Genomic DNA, 22384 nt, shown 5'->3' on the forward strand with positions numbered 1-22384 from the left:
CCGAGTTTTTTACCTTATTTGGCCGTTTTATGGCTAGATTTAGTTGTGTTGTGCTCAAAAGTGGATTCTCTCAGAAAACTTGGAACTTTTCGTGAATGCATTACAATTTAACCCTCGGACGTACACGCAAATTCATACCCCTAACGTGGTATAAGGGGGGAAGGGGGTTGATAGAACCCTCCTTAGAGGTTTTGAAAAGATTTTTTCCTTCAGTGGAAAGCCCTTGATCTTCTCTGTCAACAAGATGAGGTACATTTTACAGGTGGTGGCGCTGCTGGAGGCCCATCGCGTCACCAACAATGATCGCCATCTTGGATTACACCAAGAATTGGAAATCCGATTAAAACCGCGAGAAACTGATATTTTTTTGGTGCTTGACATTTAAAATAATACATAAAATAAGCACTTTACTAGACTTTAGTCAAGTCTGAAACTTCCTGAGAAAACTTTCCCTTTATCGCTCTGTCACACACACACCCTGTTGATGAAAACGGAGCTGGAAAATTGTAGAGGTGGCCGGATAAAATGATTTGCTCACTCATATTCTGCTTCCTCTTTGGAGCAGTTTTGGCAGCCGAAGAAGAATCTAGATCTTCCTACATAGTAGCCCAAGAGAACAAGCGTTTACATGGCTATGCTGTAAATAGAATCGATTCTACCGATGAAATGTCATGCAGTCAAGCTTGTTTAAGGCATTCTTGGTGTACTTCTGCTAACTTCAAAGAGTCCTCAGGCAATTGTGAACTGAACAAGCACGAGTTTTCAATAACTGTAGATGATGACTCCAAGCTCACTGATAATACCGGCACAACGTTTTCAATGTTTCTTAAGGTAAGTCGAAGAGAGGTTTGTCAACAACGTACGCGATGTAATATTGCGTTCAAATAAATTTTAACCAATACACATCTGTTCTGTTGGAAAAACAGTAAATCTGAGTTTTATTAGGATACATTTATCAAAAATGGTATCCAAAGCGGGGATAAGTCTTGTATTGGAGCCAGTTATATTCACTGCCTTTTGCTACCAGTTTCAATCCGCGATAAATAAATTTTTTAATGTTATCGACGGCTATCTATTCTTGTCTTCAATTGGTTTACTTGTTTTTAAATTACAGTTAAGAAAAATGTGCAGTGCAATTCAAAAATTCAAGGAGAGTCCGTCGAGCTTGTAATTTTTTTTATGGAAATTGTATTTTGGTTTTTAAGTTCAAAGTATAAATTGTACAGATATGATATGCACTGCGCCATAAAAAGTATCTTGAGAGGTTGGTACGCACTGCAAGGATCACATGAATTCGAACGTTTTTGCCCTAAAACATTTGCTAGTGTAAAAAGCTGCAGGAAGTCGATGGAAAACAACTTTTGCTTACCCAAGTAAAATGTGATTTTCTGAAGGGTTGTCTGATGGCTGGATGCCTCAACGGAGGTACTTGTTTGTTCGACAAAGAAAAAGAAGCTTTCGCTTGCTCATGCAATCCGCAATGGAGGGGAGAAAAATGTGAACTAGGTAAGTTCTTAGTTTTTTTTTTTTGTCCCTTGTAATAACTATAGAATAGTGAAAGAGGTGTACTGTTGGAAGCAATTGTCTGTATCTGGCAAATATTTCAGTGCTACAAAGAAACTTAAACTGTTGGCAGATTGTCAATTGAATGAACCTTCTGCTCTTTGAAAAGTATGTAACATTTGGCATTTAGTTTTATTAATTTCTTAACCTAATCAAATGTGGATTGGCCTGTTATTAGGTTCTTTTGAAAAAGCGAATAGTGGTGTCAACAGCCTGCTATACACTGGTCCCATGTATGGTTGTTGCCATTTTCAATATTTGGTTCGCCATCTTGTGTTCCATCTTGTAGTCCAGCGAACACTATTCGCGAGTTTCTCCATTTGATAGACTACCTGGGATTGTAAGAAATGTTTTGACTGCGTGAAGTGTTGTTTTACGGCTTTAAGAAATCGTTACTTTTATTTTTCATGTTGCTAAGTGATCTAACTATCGAATTTCGAATCATGTGATAAGTAGATAGGTTTTTCTGGAAAAAGCTGAGATCTTTTCGGTTGATTGTTACACATTCTAGGATGTTATAGGCATTAAATACGTTTATTTCTACAACGCGAGTCTTCAGTGTGACAGGAAATTGGGGCCAGCAATTAGATTCCCCACACTGAAAGGTGGCGACCCTGCCAGGACTCACTAGGACTTAACAGGATCACAAGGTTATTTCTTCGTACTAAAATTAACACACGTTGCAGCGAGTGAAAAATTATATGTTCACTTCAGCATGGCTCAAACGGAGGACAAATTTAAAACAGGACGAAATCGCGGAAATTTTAGCGAGTGGAAATGCAGAGGATATTTCTGGGACTTACGAGCAGATTGGAGAATTGATTAAGCGTCTGGAAAAATCAAAAGGATGCGACCGCCGAAATACTTGATGGAGACGGATAAAGACTTGGAGTACATCCCGGGGGGGGGGAGGGGTACTCGATATATACCTGGGTGGGGAGGTGCGGCGCGGCCCCTCATACCCTGACCCTGTTTAAGACAAATATCGCTGATTTTCCTACCCTGTTTAAGACATTTATCCTGTTTAAGACAAAAATTGATAAATCGATACCCTGATTAAGACAAAAAATGATAAATTCGATACCCAGTTTAAGACAAAAATCCCAAAAAACATACCCTGGCTGGCCGCACGTCCCCATTAAGCCCTTATAAGGGAGTACCCCCCCCCCCGGGAGTACATCAAACAATGGACAATGGATCACAAAGAAGACATTTCACCATTCAGAAAAGTGGTAAGCAAGTAGTGGTGAGTTAAGGGTGGTGAGTTAACCCGTGTGAGTTGCAAGATCTTGAACTTTCAAAATCTTGCCGGCAAAATTTGGAATTTTCCAAATCTTGCAATTTTCTCATTTACTGCAAACGTGGCAATTTGACGTAATTTGTGAATCCAGGCGGGTATAACTTCTACTTTTTTCTTGTAGCGTCGACATGAACAACGGTAAACGTACCATGAGAAAATGCAAGGGGTGACAGGGCGCACATCTATACCGGCGTGAAGCCTTGTGTTAACCTTTTATATTTTAGCTCTAACGAGCATGTCCTTTAGGGATTTTCAAGGCTTCTCCTTTGACAAATCCTTTTTAACACTCGGCGGGTGACAAGAGGTGAAATGTGTCTTTACATCAAGGATAGATTTTTCCTTGAATCTTGTGCCTTTGTATACAACCGTGTCCTAAAAACACAGTGTCAATGTCAGATATTTCGGCCGTGAATTTGATAGCTGGGTGATGTAAGTTTGCTTGTTCGATGAAGGCTTCAGTGTCTGGTTCACTTATGTCCCACAGGCAGGCAAGATTAAGAAAATTCCAAATATTGCCGACAAGATTTGGAAAATTCAATATCTTGCCGGCAAGATTTGGAAAATTCAGAATCCTGCCAGCAAGATTTGGAAAATTCAAGATCTTGCCGGCAAGAGTTGGAAAATTCAAGATCTTGCAACTCACCACTCGCTAACTCTCTGCAGTAACTCACGACGGATAACTCACCAACTTGCCGGTCCCAATTAAAGGCTAAAATGGAGGAAATCGCACATAAATAAACAGAATTGGAACTTGAGAAGTAATTGTATATTCAACACAAGGTGAACGAAGAGCAAACGAAGCTAAAATTGCATCAACAAAAGGAAATTGGGGAGGCTATTTTTCTTCAAAACCAAAGAGAAGAAGAGTCAGGTACAGAAAAAAAATGGAATTCGAAAAGGAATTTATAGAAAGTCAGTTACAACGTGTGGAAGAAGCGAAAGCCGGGAAAAACACAACTGCGCCACAATCAGTGAAATTACAGAAATACACAATAACGCTCTTTTCCGGCGATTACAAAGATTGGTTACGATTTTGGAATCAATTTACGGTCGAAGTGGATGGTGCCGCGATTTCAGAAATAAGTAAATTCAATTACCTTCTAGTCTGCTACACAGCCGTTTTTAGTGTCGTCACGCAACGAGGAGCGTTGCGTGACGACACTAAAAACGGCTGTGTAGCAGACCAATTACCTTCTGGAACTAGTAAAAGGCAAGCCAAAAGAAGACATCCTCGGGCTGGCGCACACAGAGGATGGATACGGCGAAGCGGATTTAGAGCAAACATATGGAAAGGATATCAAAGTCCACAAGGCGCTTATAAAAGAGATGGAGGAACTTTCGGCCATACTCAACATTCACAAGATCACGATCATTCACGATTTCTATAACAGACTGTCAAGAGTAGTTCGCACCCTTAATACAATGAAGAAGCTAGCGTCCGCTCAAAGCATGGTGTATACGCTGATGGATAAGCTGGGTCCGGTGCGAGAAATAATTGTTCAAAAGGATGACGACTGGGAGGAATGGGGGTTGGAACAACTCGTGGAGAGCTTACGGAGGTACGTGCAGAGAAACCCCTTGAGAGACAGCGAAGACAACAAAAGGAGGACGGAAGATTTCAAGGACCGCCCGTGGATAAAAGAAAAGGAAAGGCCCGAAAAGCTGCTTTTCGGAAACAATTGGGGAAAGCCAGGCCGCAAACCTAATTGCGTGTACTGCAATTCTCAAGAGCATAACAGACTTAACTGTACGAAAAAACTTGACATAGCCGCCAGACCAGCTATATTACAAAGGAGTGGATTGTGCTGGAACTGCACTGGTGGAGGTCATGGCGTGACGCAATGCAGGTCAAGAGGATGCAAAAACTGTAACAGGAAACATCACACCTACTGCACACCTCGATATGCGACCAAGAAAAATCTACACTTGATCAATTTCAGAATCCAAGAGTTGACAAGAGTTGACAAGAGTATGAGTGCACTCATGAACCACGCCAGTACCCTTCATCCAACAGTACTAGCGAAAGTTGGGGAAAAGGAAGTGCGTGTGATGTTTGATTCGGGCGCCGGGAGTTCCTACTTGAGCAACAGATGTGATAACCAAACTTAACTTGAAACTTGCGAGGAAAGAGCAACGCTGCATAGAATTGATGTATGGGACAATGCGGAAAATCGTAGAAGTATACGGTGTTACCGTACATTCACTTGCTGTTGAAGGGTTTTCAATTGACGTCGAATGTATTAACGCCGAAAAAGGCGTACTGACTCACCGGCCCAATCCAAACATTAAGGCCCTAAAGAAACAGTGCTGCACATTCAGGAGATTAACCTTTACTGAGGAAGCGACAAGAAGCGACATTATGCCAGTCCATGTCATCCTAAAATTTATCTGGGAACATTTTAAAGGCGTAGTGACGTGCACGTTAACATTGATGTTACCAAATGATAACCGAGTTTTGATAGCCATGTTGTTCAATATTTGCATTTTCTTAAAAAAATAGGTTATATTTTGAATTATTACGTGACCTACTTTTTTTTTCAGTTGCCAAGTCCTCATGCCAAGACGTTTATAATCAGCTCACAGAAAAGTGAGTAAACCTATGCATAGTAATTTGATTGATGAGGATAGATCAGTTAAAGTCCGGGGGATCATTCGGAGTGAGTCACTACTGTGTTTATGAGCCAAAAAAACATCCAAAAAATCACTCATCAAGCCTCAAAAACGGAATACAATTTGTGTTGCAGAGAATGTCGATATCGCTTAATTGATAGAATTTGTATCGTGGCTGATGGACTCTATTTCAGTCTTTGTTCTCCACCCTGGAAACTTAAGGTTATTGGAGACCTAAATCGTAAAAACTGTTGAATTTTTAAATCAAATGATTGGTACTGTTCAGATAATAAAAACCATAATCTGTGAACACCACCATCCTGCACTGAAGGCCCTCCAGCCACAAAAGTTGTTGCTGAAATGCAGTGGAATCCCACCCTTTCGCTTAATACGAACACCTGTATAAAACGGATGGTTCGTCTGTACCGACAAAAAGTTCAGATATTTCAGTGCTTATAAGTTAACCTTGTTAATATGGAAAACGAACACTTTTCTGTGTCCCGAGTTACAAACTGATATATGATAATTATCGTAAACTCCCGCGGGAGGTCCTTAATAAAGTTTTGCTACAGGGAAGCTCAGCCCTGAGGTCCAACTCCTTACCTTTTACGCCTGTCGTTTTTGCAGAAAAGGTACTCCTTTCGTATACCATTCCATTCATCTCTAATGGTTGAGGGTTCGAGTGGCTTGTTGCAGGCATTTTATCCTCAGGGGGTACTCAAGAAAGTTTTATATAGGGAAGCCCTGCCCCGAGGTCCATGTCCTTACCTTTCCACATACCATTTTTGCAGAAAAAATACTCCTTTCGTATACCAGTCCATCCGTTTTGGCGGTTGTGGGGTGGGGTGGCTTGTTACAGGCATTTTTAAAATGATCTCAGACCATACAAGGGTCAATGGGAAGAAAGACTGCCTTATCAAAATCAAACTTACGCGCTATTTTGCAGTTTCTTTTTTTAGTAACAAAATCTTATTAACTTATTATTATTAAATCTTATTATCTTATTATTTGAACAGGGTTCATTGTATGCAATTAGTACGTGATTGTGACAAGGAAATAGGCATTGGCAGCTATAGGTAGCCAGTGGTTACCAGTTTCCATAAAGCGAGGTTGACGACATGAGATGTTAAGACTTGGGAACACAGAAAAGTGTCCGTTCTCCGTATTAACCGTAATTGACCTTATTAAACGGGTTGGAGAAAGTACGTGAGCATCAATAAACATGCAAAACTGACTACTGAATATTTGTGTAACATGTTCTGAGTAGTTTTCAAAAACAACCAATCCAAGTCATACAGGTAGCTGGCGGGTAAAATAGGGGTCCTTTGACGTCAGATGGGAAAAACATCATGCGCACGATTTTCGCGGTTTTTCGGTCGCCCCTTTGCTCTTTTTTCTGAACTTCTGCTACGCTGTTTAGCCATCTTCGATGTCCGAATTTAATTCCTACAAAACACTTTATTCAAATACACTTTATTAAAATTAGTTGAAGAACAGAACAGCTTGGTATCATAAAGCAAAATAAATATCAACCTGTGCTGGAGGTGAAATTATATCAGTCCAAAGTACATTAATCGTGTAGTAACTCCTAGTAACATGATGGGGAACTTGAGAAATTTAGATTTAACTGAGATTGTTTTGAATTCCATTGATTCATTTATTTTTGAAAAAGAAAAAGCGAACCTTTTTTTTTACAACCAGTTAAGGTACATTCCATTTTTTCTCTCCTACAGTTAGGAGCTGGAAAAACTAAAATGAGATTTCATTTTGTACAGGTTGAACGTGACTCAGTTGGTCACTCTCCTCCTTGACTCCAAACTAGTTTCAGTTCTCTGTCACTTTGGAAATTTTGGATGCGGGGATGGAGGATGGACACCGGTCATGAAAATGGACGGCAACAAGGTAAGACATTTGTGTACGTTTTCCCTTAGTTTTGCGAAAAAAATGTGTTATTAATAATTAATTAAATACAGGTTTGCCTCTGTTAGCCGTAATTTTCAATTATCCTAGCCTGCGAATACAGCCGTTTCTCCTTGCTCCTCGTCGCTAGGGACGTTTCATCAGGAAGAACGTCTGCACCTCGGTGACTGAAATTTCATACTAATGACATCAAATTGCAAAATTTTCTAGGGGAGCATAACCCCAGTACTCCAGATTTGAAGCGCCTTCGGCGCTCTAACTTTTCTTCTCGCGCGTACATGCTAAGTCCCTGGATCTGAAAGATTTGAGTATTAAGAACACCTTGTGTTGTTTATTACGCTTTTCAATACATGAATAATGTGTGAGTTTAATTCTAGTAAGTCAGTCCGTGTTCTAACGAATGACTGTAAAATATAAAACCCCACTTGCACGTAGATTCAAAGTTCTCTAGCATGAAATTTGAATGTTGCCAACTCGGAAACAGAGTAACTAGTGTATAAAAAATCACAACCAAAGCGTATGCGATCAATCAAAACTGAATTAAGTTTTCAGCCGCTTCTATTCGAGCCCATATTTTAGTTCCTTACAGTAATCATTAACGAGCAACATGAGCATGTTTTGCGTAAAAGTTGCTGCCACTAGGCTAAGGTCGAAATAAAACACAAGGATGCAACTGGCCGGTAAACTCGTCTGTTCAGCACTTACCTCAAACTACCACCACTGCGTCGTATGTTTCGTCCTGACTACTGTAGCTCGTACCAACCCCTTGGGTTGAAATTGCTCCTTACTTCGGTGGCGCCGAAAATTCAAACGTTATCGGAAAGAAGTTACCGGAAATGTTGAAATTTCCCGCGCGTGAAAGCTGTTGTTTCACGTTGATCGTTTTTGCCCTTACAAGGCAAGAAACGATCAAAAAGGAGGCGAGGACGTTGCAGATATTCTTTTCATTGCAATGGATCTTTCATTGCAAAATCTTTTTTTCTTCTTCTCCGGTAAGGATGTTGTCTATAGAAGAAAAACGAAACCTTAATTTTATCTTTTCTTTTTAAAGGACATTTTTTCTATTTCTTCCTTCTTTTTACAATAGCAAACATTTCATTACGAAACAGCCGTTTGGAGAAACAAAGAAACCTTCAACCTTGACGGAGGGAAGACTGGGTTTGACTCACGAGAGACTAAACTGCCCTCCTACTGGAACACATCCTTCTCCAAGATCTGCCTCGGCATAAAGATCGACCAAAAGATCAGGTTTATTGTCATCAACAAGCAGGCGAACTCCTTGTTCTCTCTGATCGCTGATGGGTAATACCGCAAAACCTCACTGGGTCGTGACACGTGGAAGTCACTGATTGGTTCTAAGGCATCCTTGCAGCACAACTGTAACAAGGAAGGGTTCAATGCTGTTGGTACTGCTCCTCACTCTTCCAAAGCAAGAATCGGTATTATTAGTAACAACGAAGACGCATGCACCTCTTGTGACTCTAGAATTGGATTTGGTACTGGAGGATATCCTGTTCAGACCAGCTCATGTGGAAACGCGGCCACAGGCGCTCCAGATAATGGCGACAAGCATATTAAGGCAATGGGATATATTTTGGTGCTGTAAGAAGAAACTTATCTGGGTTTATTAACCTTGGTGCCAAACGAAAGCTAGGTTAACTAAACTCTAGATCCTGTTCGTTTATGTGGATAAAAAATATACTATTTCTAGATTGAATTACACTTAACCATAATACATTAGAAATGAAAGACACTGTGAGAAACTAAGATTAAAATCATTGGCAAAGTCAGCCTCCATTGCTCCTTATAGTTTGCTGCCCGCAGATAATCTTTGAAGACTGATGTTTGATGTGTACTGCGACGGCAACGAGAACGGCAAAAAAGCAGTGTGTTTAGATTGGCAAAACAACAACTTTGCACGTGCATCAGGCTCTTTTGTACCCCTTTTTTTCCCTGAACTTTCATACAGTCCTTGAGTCAACTCCAAAAAGAATTGCCATCATTTGACATGGAATACGCGAGATAAGGTTTGAGGCACTGAGAGCAAATTCACTTTTTCAGTGACGTTTTCGTAGCCGTCGCCGTCGTTGTTGCTTAAGCTTCCTATTGTCAACAACGAGACTTCGATCACCCGGCGGACGATCATGCTCAATCCATTTTTAAAATCCATTTTGAAATGACCCCTGGGCTCAAACGGAGGCTTGATTGCCAGTCGTTGTTTGGGAATGAGCCAAAGCTCATTCTCTGGACACATATTAATTAAAACTGTATAGCTTTATTTGGTCTTCATCATTTCCCGGGATTCTCCTTTTTAATGTTTTTCTGTCAGTAATAATGACTTAAAAAATATAGATATAATGGTTAAGTGAAAGCATCATGTCTCAAAAGCAACACTTATTAGTTTGTATTATTCTCTTATATTGTAAGGAGAGATTTTCTATGAATTCTTTATTTGCCTCGAATTTCATATATAGCTATCAAATATTCGCTTTGATGTTGTTTCTAGTAATTCATACTACTGAATTTGCATAAAGAGGTTTAGCTCCGCAAAAAGGCTCGTGCCATTTTTTTGTCCTTTGTTTCATTTACTTTGTGTTCGCAAGGTAATAATTCTAGAAAAAGCCAACAGTGTTTACAGCTGTCAAAACTATTTGCCACTGACTCTTTTCAACCGGATACGTTTAACTTCAATTGTTGACTTTTAGGAAAAATCATTAGTTTTCAGAATAATGGCTACTAACTTAAGTTTATCTTTTAATTTAAGCTTTCTTTTTATTCTGCACGACCTCCGTTCACATTTGCACCTTTTTACAGATGTACCTCGTTTTAATTGGATAATACTTATATGTATTCTTTAGTCTGTTGGCTAAATAGTGGCAAAAGATGAGTTTGGAATATGAAAGGTTTTGCTGACTTGCAAATTCGAAATATATTTGTTTTGCTTTAAAACTAGAAAACTAGTAATTAGTCCGCGTTTCTTCCTATTTGAACTGACGCTAGCTGGTCTTGCAATTTCATTCATATTTTGTAAAATACACTGTGCAGAAACGCTGTGTTGCTGACCTTACAGCAAACGTAGCTAGCTTTTGTTCCAGTACCTTTCCTTTTTAAAAATAGCAACAATAACAAGCTATAACTATCTCTTTTATTTGATTTTCATTTACTTCTATAGCAAATGATTTCTGCTTACATATCTATTGTACTCTTTTGTTTTCAATGGTTATTCAAATCATATATAAGCAAGTTGCTTTGAACTGATTTTTCGATTACATTGCCCATTACATCGAGGATTTCAGAGCTGATTACATTGCTCACTACATCGCGGATTACATTTTCTGAGCTAAGTTACGTTACGTGTACAAGAATAAACGCTGTTGGAACTAAAGTTCAGTTTGCCTTTGCTGTACCAGTTAGTGGTTTGATCCCGTACCTCCAATTCGCCTCTCCAGTCCTGCCGAGCTTAGACTTGACTAACTGAAGAAGGACTGCTCGCAGTCTACAAGAGAAGTGAAGGCTCTTTCACGCCAGCGAGTTGCAATAGAGTCTAGTCCCCCCCCCCCCCCCCTCTTAATCGAGAGTTAAAGCGCAGAGTTCCCTTTGAGTGTTCAAATCGTTCACAAGTGGAAAAACTTTCCGTCACAATATATCCTTACCATACTTATGCTTGTACACTATGAGGAAATAATTATAAATAAATGCTCCACTGTCTCAAGTCGTGAAATTACAAAACAAAGCGGTTCGTATTATAAATAATGTTCCTTTTAATTAATGGAATCAATAACTCCACACTACGTATCTCTTAGCCTTTTGAAATTTCCTGATATTGTTAAACTGAACACATGTATGCTTTTTTTGATTATTTCTACCGTGAAAAGTTTCCTAATATACCTGTTTCACTAGTATCTGAGCTACATTATCACAATAATACCCTCAGTGCATTATCTAATCAAATAGTTATATCCCCATTACGAACTCATCTCAGAAAATTCTCCCCCTGCGTTATTGGAAGATACTTTTGGAATAGCATTCCGCAAGTAATCAGAGACAAACCATCTAAAAAATTGTTAGAAAACTGACACTTTTACGCTTGTACCTTGCCCAATACTAATGAAACATCATCTCTTTAACAATTCATTGAGCTATTTTATATTTTTCATTTACTTTGTATATCTATATCTTGTATTATCTTTTGCTTAGGTTTAAAGAAACAAATCAATTGAAATAATGACTAAGACTTGGCAGACGCCCCCCTCCCTCCTCAAGAAATCCCCCGATCAAATAATCGCCTACCTGATGTAAGGCAAATGTGCGGTTTTTTTAACTATTGATATGGTTGATGAACGCTGTGTGGTCATCAGTGAAGTGCTTACTCAATTTTTGTCAGGCATTACTGTCTCTTTGTATTTTTGCCCGCGAATACAGCATTCTATCTTCCCTCCTCACCGTATTGGCAGGCAAATTGTACCTCAGCAACTGTGAATAAAACCGTCACGGTTGAATTAAGAGCATTGTTTGTTGTCAATGATTCCGTTTCTTGACGCAGTAACTAAAAGGGAGTTTCTCTGATTCACCTACACAAGTAACCAACCCACCCCTCCCTTACTAGGCAAGCTTTTATTTGTTACGCCGGCTGGTACCTAAAAAAAACAAATAACTCGCCGGCCGATGACTTAAACTATGATGGGTTGAACTGATATTTCAGAAAAGGACATTTCTTGATTCAACCTACTTGAAAGAGAGTGCTCATAACCTAAAAAAAGAATTTATTCAAGTGAAACTACATATAACTAGAAGAATCTCTTGGAAAAATCGATTTGAACACAGCGCTATTTTTAGGTCTCAAAAAACTCACCAACATTTTTCTTTGAATAATTTTTAGAACGTTTGCTAACAAATAAACTTAAGTTAGGAGACACAAAGGGCTTGCACTGTAAGCCCTTCCAGGAGACTTCTCTTCATTAGCTAAGGCGCGGCGGATTTTGTCACGTATGATCAGCGCGAGGTGTTTTTCCCGACACCCTTCTGTCAGGAAAATGTCATCATATGAAAGCAAACCAGACACGATCGCGTCGGCAGGCCGAAGCCGGCAAAAATAAAAGGCTTTTCTTCTTCCATTTCAGAGGCCAGTTTTGTTTCGATGTGGTCAAAATAAATCAGGTTTGTAGGTTGTAGGTAATAAAATATTGTCTTATTCAGTTCTCAAGGAACTTTAGAAAACGAGATAATTGACTAGAGAAAGAAGCGTGAAAACGCTTTTGTGGAAGAAAATATTTTTTAATTCTCGCAGCAATTTTGCGAAATCGCGAAGCGCAATATATTCAGTTTCTTCCAAAGCCGTCATGATTAAGCAGTGTAATGCCATCACAACTGAAAATGAATTTAGTTTGTATCGCAAAAGCCGCGAAAATAGAGATGAAACAAAAAATGGATAGGAAAAATTAATAAAATCACCAAAAAACCGTCTCGCGGGAGCTTTGTCAAACAAACAGTTGGTTTATTTAACCTAACCTGGAAAAGGAGACGTCTGCACGCAGAATACATTTCATAATACATGTAGTTGTGATTTCGGGAACGGACCTCGGGAGCCTCATTGCCGTAATATCTTCTACATTGCAGAAACTACAGCAGAATCGCCCTGCTCTTGTGCTAACTTTCCGTTCCAATTATGACTATACATAGACTACGAGTAGTCCCCCATTTTTCCTCACGCGCGCTCGCGTTTCGCTCGCCCTACTATCCCTGAGGAAAAATGGGGGACTACTCGTAGTCTAGACTATACAGTACCAGTGAATTGTTTCGAAATTTAAAGGGGCGAAACTTATTTCCATCAGCGCGTAGTTAGCTAGTTAAGCAATGATAATGCACAACACTGTAAATAACACGGTTCTAGAGTATCTGACGGCTTCGCGTTTTGTTCGTCGCTGCATGCGATTTAATCGCTTATAACCTAACAGAAAATGCATGAATACAAACAAGCTCGCTGTTCCACAACCCCGCAATGAATTTTAAAAGAGAAACCTTTCTTATAACGGAAGAGTGTTGTAGAACAACTTGTCTCTGAAGGTGCGCAATAGTTTTTTTAAAGGAAAATTAAAAAACCTTTATTTAGATATATGTATCTTTACACAAGTCCTAAATGTAAAGCAGGTTTTTTATTGTTATATCGTTATTATTTTAGTTTTTATCTGCGATTCATATCTACCTTAGTTATTAGTGGTTATATTTCTATACGTGAATGTAAATATACCTGAGGGTAATACCGTGTATTACCTTACCTTACCTCTGTGTTGTGTGTAAATTTGTCTTTTGTGCGTGAAAACAATGTATCAAGCGCGCGATAAAGTAATTGTCTAAGTGCCACGGTGTAGCACTTTGTGACAAAGTTTTAACTGGAAAACTTGTTGCCATCTGATGTACACCTGTATAGTTTATGTTTGTAAGCTCTACCTAAAATAATCACTTGGTTACACTGCACCCATGGGAGTGCCACCCAAAGTGCAGCGTATGTTTGTTAGCTCTACCTAAAGAATCACTGGGTTACACTGCACCCATGGGTGTGCCACCTAAAGTGCAGCCTATGTTTGTTAGCTCTGCCTAAAGAATCACTGGGTTATACTGCACCCATGGGTGGGCCACCTAAAGTGCAGCGTATGTTTGTTAGCTCTACCTAAAGAATCACTGGGTTACACTGCACCCATGGGTGGGCCACCTAAAGTGCAGCCTATGTTTGTTAGCTCTGCCTAAAGAATCGCTGGGTTACACTGCACCCATGGGTGTGCCACCTAAAGTGCAGCCTATGTTTGTTAGCTCTGCCTAAAGAATTACTGGGTTACACTGCACCCATGGGTGGGCCACCTAAAGTGCAGCCTATGTTTGTTAGCTCTACCTAAAGAATCACTGGGTTACACTGCGCTCACGGACGTTTGCCTCGCGCTCTCTTCAGAGACAAAGAAGCTACAGTCTGTTTGGCCAAAAATCAAGCTTTGTTCCCCCTAAAAATTTGACACCATATTGGGCCCCGAAAGACGTTAAAAGTTCCTCCACAATAGAAGAGTGTTTTGCTAGAGGTCAGAAACGTTTGGCTTACATGAGTTTCAATATAAAGGTGCAAAAACTTATCAGCATAATTATAGCACACAAACATTGTCATTAAACTCCTGGCATGTAGCCTGAATAAGCCAAGCAAATATAAATAAAGCATATAACCAGAAATATTCGTCAAATGGTCTCGTTAAGTAAATTATACTTCACTTTGCGAAAGAAATTTATCTCTTGTATCCGTTTTAAGCATCGAAAAAGCGAGGAGTCATCGCATGACATTAGGTAACAGAGGTAATACCCACGGGTTTCACGAATTCCAATTCCACGATTTTTCGCCGAATAACAAATTTAAAACTTCAATTCTTACTTTACAGTTGTCGGTTCATTTACCTTACATTTGCCAACACCAGTAAACATGGACAAAACGATGAAATCCGGCACTCTTCTTTCAGATTAGCAAGCCGCATGAAGTAAAATCCACCGATATGCGCTGCATTCTCTCCACAAATATAAACATTTGTCGTGGAGAAAATACGACGAGGAGGAAAAAATGCCAGATCTTCGCCTCGGCAATGTATTCCAGCTACCAAGCCGGCGAATCTCCAGAAGGTGGACTCGAAGTGGGACAAACCTTGTGATTTTTTCGGGAGCGCTTTGCGCGCAAACTAATTTATTCTGGCGCGAAATGAAGATTAAGAAAATGTATCTGAAATCTAATACACGACAAGAAAATTTTCGCACTTTCGAGGAGCGCGACATATTAAATGGGATTAAGTCGGATTAGCTGCCAGCGGAGAAAACATCCCTGCGTGGGATTGTACTTCCAGTAAAAAGCCTCTGTGTCCTCTCATGGCGGCTGAACCACCCATCCCATTGTTTTAGGTGGTGAGGCAATTTAAGTTGGGTTCTTGCCACGGACCGATTCCAAAGCAGGTGATTCCTTTTACTAATGCGTTAATAATGAGTTTGCTAACAGTCAGATGGACACAATAACCACGTATAAGCACATCCCGATAAGAATTTGGTCTTGCGTTTCATTCACTTCTGAAGAGTTTCAATTGCATCGGAGTCCCAAAAAAAAAAATTAGTTTTAATATAGACAGTTGATTCTCCTTATTTTGCAAGCTGTCATAGAAAGGTTCCCTTTTTATTGATGCTACAGCCATACTTAAGTAAATATTTAAGACTGTATAAACTAGGCATAACTTAACAGTGCTAATGATCGAAAAACCCAAGTAGTCTCTAAAGCGTTATTGAACAGTATATTCTTCTTATTTGGCAAGTCGTCAAAAAGCTACTGTTTTTAAAGACTAGTAATTAAAGCATAATTTAAATTTAAACTGTATTGGTCAAAAAACCCATTAAGCACTCCCGAACATTGAAATAACATTTTCAAGAACTTTTAAGTAAAGCTAAAGGGAAGCTATCATTTTTTCGCTTTTCAAAAGGAATATAGACGATTCCATGAAAATTGTTTTTGAAAAGAAAAGCAATGGTTGTAGTTAGATTTTGGACGCACAGAAAACGATTTTGCGATGGCTGCTGATTGGCACTTTTTTCAGACCGGTGACGTCATTGATGGAAGAATAAGGCAATTACGAAAAGACTAAACATTAAGTCTTTTCTGAAAATATAACTATCCCTCGACCCCAAATCACAGTCTCAGTTTTATGCTATTTATGTTGTATGCCAACAGTTAATAAAGAAAAATAAACCTATAAGTTGACGCTCGAGACATTTTAATTAATATAACCTTATTAAAGAAGACCTAGTTTGATATAAAGCCATATTGAATTGCAGTGCAGAAAACTGTAAAGATATTTTCTAACGCCAAAGAGGCTTGGAGCTAAAAAAAATCATCAATTTTGGTAACGTCTCCTTTAAGGGGGCAATACCCAGGCGACGTTTTTAATGTCTTGTTTTTATAAGAATGTGTTATTTTTTTCCAGAGCCTTTATCGTATTAACCAATAAGTTGGCCGTATAAATTGCATTGGTTGAGGTTTCAAGACTTGTCATCAATTGGCCCTCCCAGACTGCAGCGAGGTACCAGACAAAGAAGGTCATAGATAATAAACATTCAATATTGCTTAAAAACTGAAGGTTTTTAGGACGGCTATCACTTCACAGGACACTGCTTTTGGCGGTGTTTGTCAAGTTCATCCACTAACCAATACGTTGGCGTATACAGTGCATTGCGTGAGGTTTCAAGACTTGTCATTAATTGGTCCTGCCAGAATACTAAAGCGACATAACAGACAAAGAAAGTCATGAATAACAAACATTTCATATTGTATAAAAAAAAACTGGTGGTTTTTAGAACGGCTATCACTTTACAAAACACTGTTTTTGGCACTTTTTTTAGGACTGTTGATTTTCTTTATTTGGCAAGTTGTCATAGAAAGGTTCCCTTTCTATTGATGCAACATACTTAAATTAATTTAAGACTTTAAACTAAACCGATAACAGTGCTAATGATCGAGAAAACCCACGTAGTGTCTAAAGACTTATACAGAGAACAGTATATTCTTCTTACTTGGCAAGTCGTCAAAAAGAGTACTGTTTATAAAGACTAATAAAGCATTTAAATTTCAACTATATTGGTCGAAAAACTTATTAAGCACTCCCTAGCGTCGAAATAACATTTTCAAGAACTTTTTTTAAAGCTAAAGGGAACTTATCACTTTTTCGCTTTTCAAAAGGAATATAGAGGATTCGATGTAAATTCTGTTTGAAAGAAAAGTAATAAGTTGTAATTAGATTTTTGGACGCACAGAAAACGATTTTGCAATGCTTAACCCTAATCTGTAGTGCTTAACCACTTTCAGGAAAAGTGCGTTGTGTAAATTTCATGAGGTGTTTGAAGGGGCTACGATTTTAAATAGCAATAACCGCGATGACTAACTAGCTGCGGGTTTTTATTAAATTAAAAATATTAAATATTAAAAATAATAGGATAAATTTGATTGACAGAACAAAATTGCATTTTCTGTCAAGTTTCAATAGGCGCGATCATGGCGGGCGTAATGCGCACCAAGGCAACTAGCTGGAATCATATTTTGCTTCATTTCGTCTTTTCAGCTAAAATTAGCAAACAAGTATTTCTTTCAGGAAAAACTACAGAGGTTTACCTATAAATAGGTATAAAATTGAGCATAAGTGGGAGATTTTTATACTGAGACAGCCTCTTAAAACTATGGAATTTCAGACTGGGTTCGTCAGCATATAATACAAACAAACAAACAAGAACAACTAAGAGAAAATTTTCGGTCAACAAAATAAATATTTATCATTTTCTCTGCTTAAAATTGTTCACTGTAATTTGTATAGCGATAACTTAATTTACTTTTTCATCTTTAAATACATTAAATACCAACAATCGAATGTCTCTTTTAAAATATATGTACTTTAAAATATATAAATCAAGTTCATCTCAATATGAAATACAATAAAACACAAATAAATAAAATTAAATTTTCATTGTTCCGATAGAAAATATTCCTAAAAACGTATTCATGTCCATATATCTCCTTGAATTCCAGAGGACTCTACTGTTACTTTGATAAACAGTGTATCGTTTCGAATGTATCCACCGCGCCGTAGCTCCTGGTGAGAAATAAAAGTTGGACATCCAGATGCTATATTCATGTCCGATGTTGGCCTTTTAAAACTTTTTTTTAAAGTGCACTTTTTGAACGAACGGCCAGGGTAATAAGGCGTCGTATTCACCTCTCATCACAACAAAAAACATTGACATATGCGTTCCTTTGCCCTTTTCCATCACCGTTAGGGTAGAGACGGGCGCACACTTTGTAACCAATTCGTCCAACGTAGAAAGGGGGGCTGTAAATGGATGGCGTTTTACCAGAAACAGCTTCTTGAAATCTTCAGCTAAAATGGTCGATTTTCCAAAGGTAAACCCCATCATAAGAAGTAGCCTCCAGCATTCTAACCTGAAGATCCTGTTCAGATAGCTGAATTTCATGTAACGCTAGTTGGTGCTCAGTTCTGTCCAAGCGTCGCTCGCAGGAAAGATGGGAGGAGCCAGACAGGCTCTGGACCCCGAGGTCATTTCGGCCACGTGGAGAAACTTTCAAACTCTCCAACTCACTTTGTAAGCATGGAACTTTTCTTTCGTGTTCTCTTACAGAATGTAGAATCTCCTTCATTTGAGACGAAACAACAGGTTCATTTTCTCCTTGTTTGACTGCTTCTAAATCATGATAGAGTTTCTCGAAGTCTTTTTGTTGATCACTTATCGATTTTTCTATCCTTGATATTTTGGTTTGCTGTGTTTGTACGTTGATTCTTGCAGCAACAAGTTCTTCCGTTTGGTTTTGAAGCTGACGTTCTAGAATGCTTTTCTCGTTAACCAGACCGGAAACTTGTTCCTCCAGTTCTTTCTGTTTGAGGCTGTACTGACGTGTGGAATGGTTCATCATTTCCAGATGGTCGGCCATGCTATCCTTGATGTGCTGGTCAAGGTTTTCTTTTGTTCCCTTCGTTAAAGTAACAAAGTTCAAATTTAGTTTTTTTTTGCGTATATTCGAACACAAAGAAATGAAAAAAGAAAAAGAAAGATATAGGATGTAAGAAGCGAGTAAGCGCAAGGACAGCTAAGGCAAAATGGGCAAGCGTACCCCAATGGACCTTGGTAGACTTTTGTATTTGTGACTTGGGGCAACTTTTACACCCGACTATCCACTATTAGTAAAATCCAACTAGTGGTCTATTATCAATGCTGCGTTCTGATTGGTTGAGCTACTACTAGGCTATATGTTATAGCCTACTAGTAGCGAAAAGCGCGCGCTTTTGGGCCGCAAAAAAAGATTAAAGTCTAGTTTTAACTAGCTAATTTTTTTTATCCTCGATATTTTTGACCAACTAGTTGGATTTTACGAAAACAATTATTTCTCTCGCCCTCATGGCCTCTGAGTCAATAGCCCATTCGGCCTTAGGGCTCATGGGCTATTGACTCAGAGCCCATTCGGGCTCGAGGAATAATTGTTAATTATATCTGTGGTGGACGAGGTTACAGAGGTTATGACCGCCACAAGCCCATATTCATCCCTCCCATTACAAGGACCATTTTCTGCTACCAACACAACCTTTAACTAATCGTTTGGACTAGGGTTTCGAAGAAGCAGAGCGCGTCCCAAAATTAACCGCACCCGGTTGCATCGAAGGCTGTATTTAGTGACTGAGAGGGAATAGGAACGACATTACAAAGAAGAGCGAGCATTGGGTAACCGTTTTTTAGATTAAGTATAAGCTTTTATTAACTTTAACTAGAGCGAAATGCCATCGCAAACAGGAAAGCAGTTTTCTCGACCTCATTATGCTTGCTGTAAAACACAAACCGAAAATAATACTTACTCTATAGTGGCAACCTTGACAACTAAAAGGGCACAAATGTTCCGCCTTAGGACAAAGTGTAGTCACGTGTTCCTCCATCATATCACGCGGTATGTTGTCTTGACCACATTTCAATTTGCATTCCATGGGAAATTTAAGACAGACTTCTCCATGATTCTGAAAGGAAAATAGCCGTGACGATTAAAAGTGTATTGCAATGACGGACTGGCCGGAAAGTCCAGTTTTGGATTTGCGCTATCATCATGCATAAGCCTATTTATCTATGGTAAGTATTTCGCATTTCCAATCAGTACCCGGGATCAGTATACTTAACTCCAACCTAACCTGCATCATTTATTCAGGTAATGGTACGTGATTTCGCCTAATCCTTGTGTTATAGACAGACTTTATGGCGTGATTCAGAGGAGCCGCTACCAATTTAAGAAATATCGGAACTTGGGAAATAAGATGGCACTAGAAACCGCGGGAAACGTTGGTTAAAGAATAAATTGAAGTGCGACAGACGCGCATACAAAACACAGTGAGCCTTTGTTTTCTTCGCTGCTATCACCTTGTACCACCATGTGCCATTTGCTGATCTTCAAAGAAGTATTGAGATATTTTATGCACTGTTTATGAGGCCAGTTAGTTATAACAGCAGTTAAACGCCCAAATACTTTTTTAGTAGGGTTTATAGTAAAGGTGAAGCTCATGTATTTCTTACCTCCATGTTGCTTTGGAGAACCTCCCCACCACAGTATGTACAGGCCACGGCTCTGTTGATACACTCCTTTGTTCTGTGTTGTTCAAGATGCCTTCTCTCCACTGACTCTCCACATGCTTGGCACTGCTCATCGCCATACTGACATATATCTTCATGTTTCTGCAAAAATGACAGGAGTCAGCTTGTAAGAGAAATCGAGAACAATAGCGAAAGCTTAGGTGTCTGCCCCGTTCATGGCGGAACGGTTGGGCAGTTATTGACGTGTGAAGAATGACTGCCTGCGTCACCCCCGTCGTTAGCAGCGCGTCGGGGCTCAAGAAAGCTAGCGGGTGGCTGTTTAGGCAGTTTTTAAAATTTCTATGGTCGGAGCACCGGCCGGTCAATACAATACCACGTAGCCTGTTCCAGGCGTTCGGATAGTATAGCGCTAGGGAAAAATTCACGAAGAAAAAAAAAACGAGGGGAGACTACAACTTAACTCGCTCCCCACTTACTAGGGAACTTAAGAACCACGACGACGACTCTGTCGACGACGACCGGAAGTGAGATACCGTGCACTGCGTAAGCGCGGTTAGCAAATTTCGTCGTCGTGGTGTCTTCGACTACGCCAAACACAGTAGATTCAAGTCGTCCTGCAATCCACAAGCTTTGGCAGGTATAACTCCTTGTTTTTAAGCGATTTTTCAAGGACTTTGTATTTTTTATCCTCGTAAATCCAGGTATCCTTTCTTTTTTCTCCTAACAAGCGATGTTGATTGAAAATTCGACTGATGAATTGTGTTTACTTCGAAGACAACACTGAGCTGTGGAGGCCGAGCGAGCGAACTCGTAAGTGATAAATTTAGTTGTACGTATTTAGGAAAGGCAAATCATATATCTTTAACATAGAGGAAATGAACTTTATATGGAAAACAGCTATCGCATCGGAATGTCTCTTTTTCAAAAACTAACCTCTGACAGACACTCGGACTCGGTCATCTCATTCAGGTTGAAAGTTGAATAATCTTCGTACGGAAAGCAGAGATTTTTCCATTCGAAAAGGTCAGACATTACTAAAAATTCTTCATCGTCAATGAAAGTAGACGTACGGCTTATAAAATAAGATCTTGCATCGCTTTAAAAGACGCCTCTGCGAAAAAAATTTGTTGCGAACGAACATTACAGTTCTACTACTTCTACTTGTTTGTTTACATTCAATGTCGTCGTCGTCGACCTACCGATCGACTGCATCTTAAGTTTCCTTTCTCCCGCCGAAACTGACCTTCTCGTTCCAGTCCTTTCCCGGTCAACAGACGTCGTCGTCGTGAACTTCGTTGTTGTTCTTAAGTTCCCTACTATCTGAACGCCTGGAACAGGCTAAGCACCACGTCACGCGCGTTCCAAAAAAACTGAGATAAGGCATTGAAAAATGATCATTATTATATAAACTGCAGTGTTTTACAAGGATCTCAGGCGCGGGAAAATCACAACGCGCCGGCAGCTTGCAGCTTTGACGATTTACAAAACGCATAAGAAGGCTTACACAAGGCTTGTGTAAGATACTTGCAGAACGCGAAGAAGGCTTACACAAGGCTTGTGTAAGCTACTTACAGAACGCTAAGAAGGCTTACACAAGGCTTGTGTAAGATACTTACAGAACGCGTAAGAAGGCTTACACAAGGCTTGTGTAAGATACTTACAGAACGCGAAGAAGGCTTACACAAGCCTTGCGTAAGGACTCTTAAACAAGCCTTCTGTAAGCACTCTTACGCCTTCTGTACACAAGCCTTGTGTAAGACTTTTTATACAAGCCTTCTGTAGTATCTTACACAAGCCTTGTGTAAGCAACCTTACACAAGTCTTCTGTAAGGACTCTTACAAAAGCCTTGTGTA

The 22384-nt window shown here is 39.4% G+C and overlaps 2 pseudogenes; one reads left to right on the plus strand and one right to left on the minus strand.

Annotated features, from left to right (window-relative positions):
* The first annotated feature begins 522 nt into the window (after positions 1 to 522).
* Positions 523 to 8999, plus strand: LOC140944754 (uncharacterized; annotated as a pseudogene).
* An 8335-nt stretch (positions 9000 to 17334) lies between these two features.
* Positions 17335 to 20689, minus strand: LOC140944755 (TNF receptor-associated factor 3-like; annotated as a pseudogene).
* Positions 20690 to 22384: the final 1695 nt, after the last annotated feature.

This window comes from Porites lutea, chromosome 7 (assembly GCF_958299795.1).
Source record: "Porites lutea chromosome 7, jaPorLute2.1, whole genome shotgun sequence".
Classification (NCBI taxonomy): Eukaryota; Metazoa; Cnidaria; class Anthozoa; order Scleractinia; family Poritidae; genus Porites; species Porites lutea.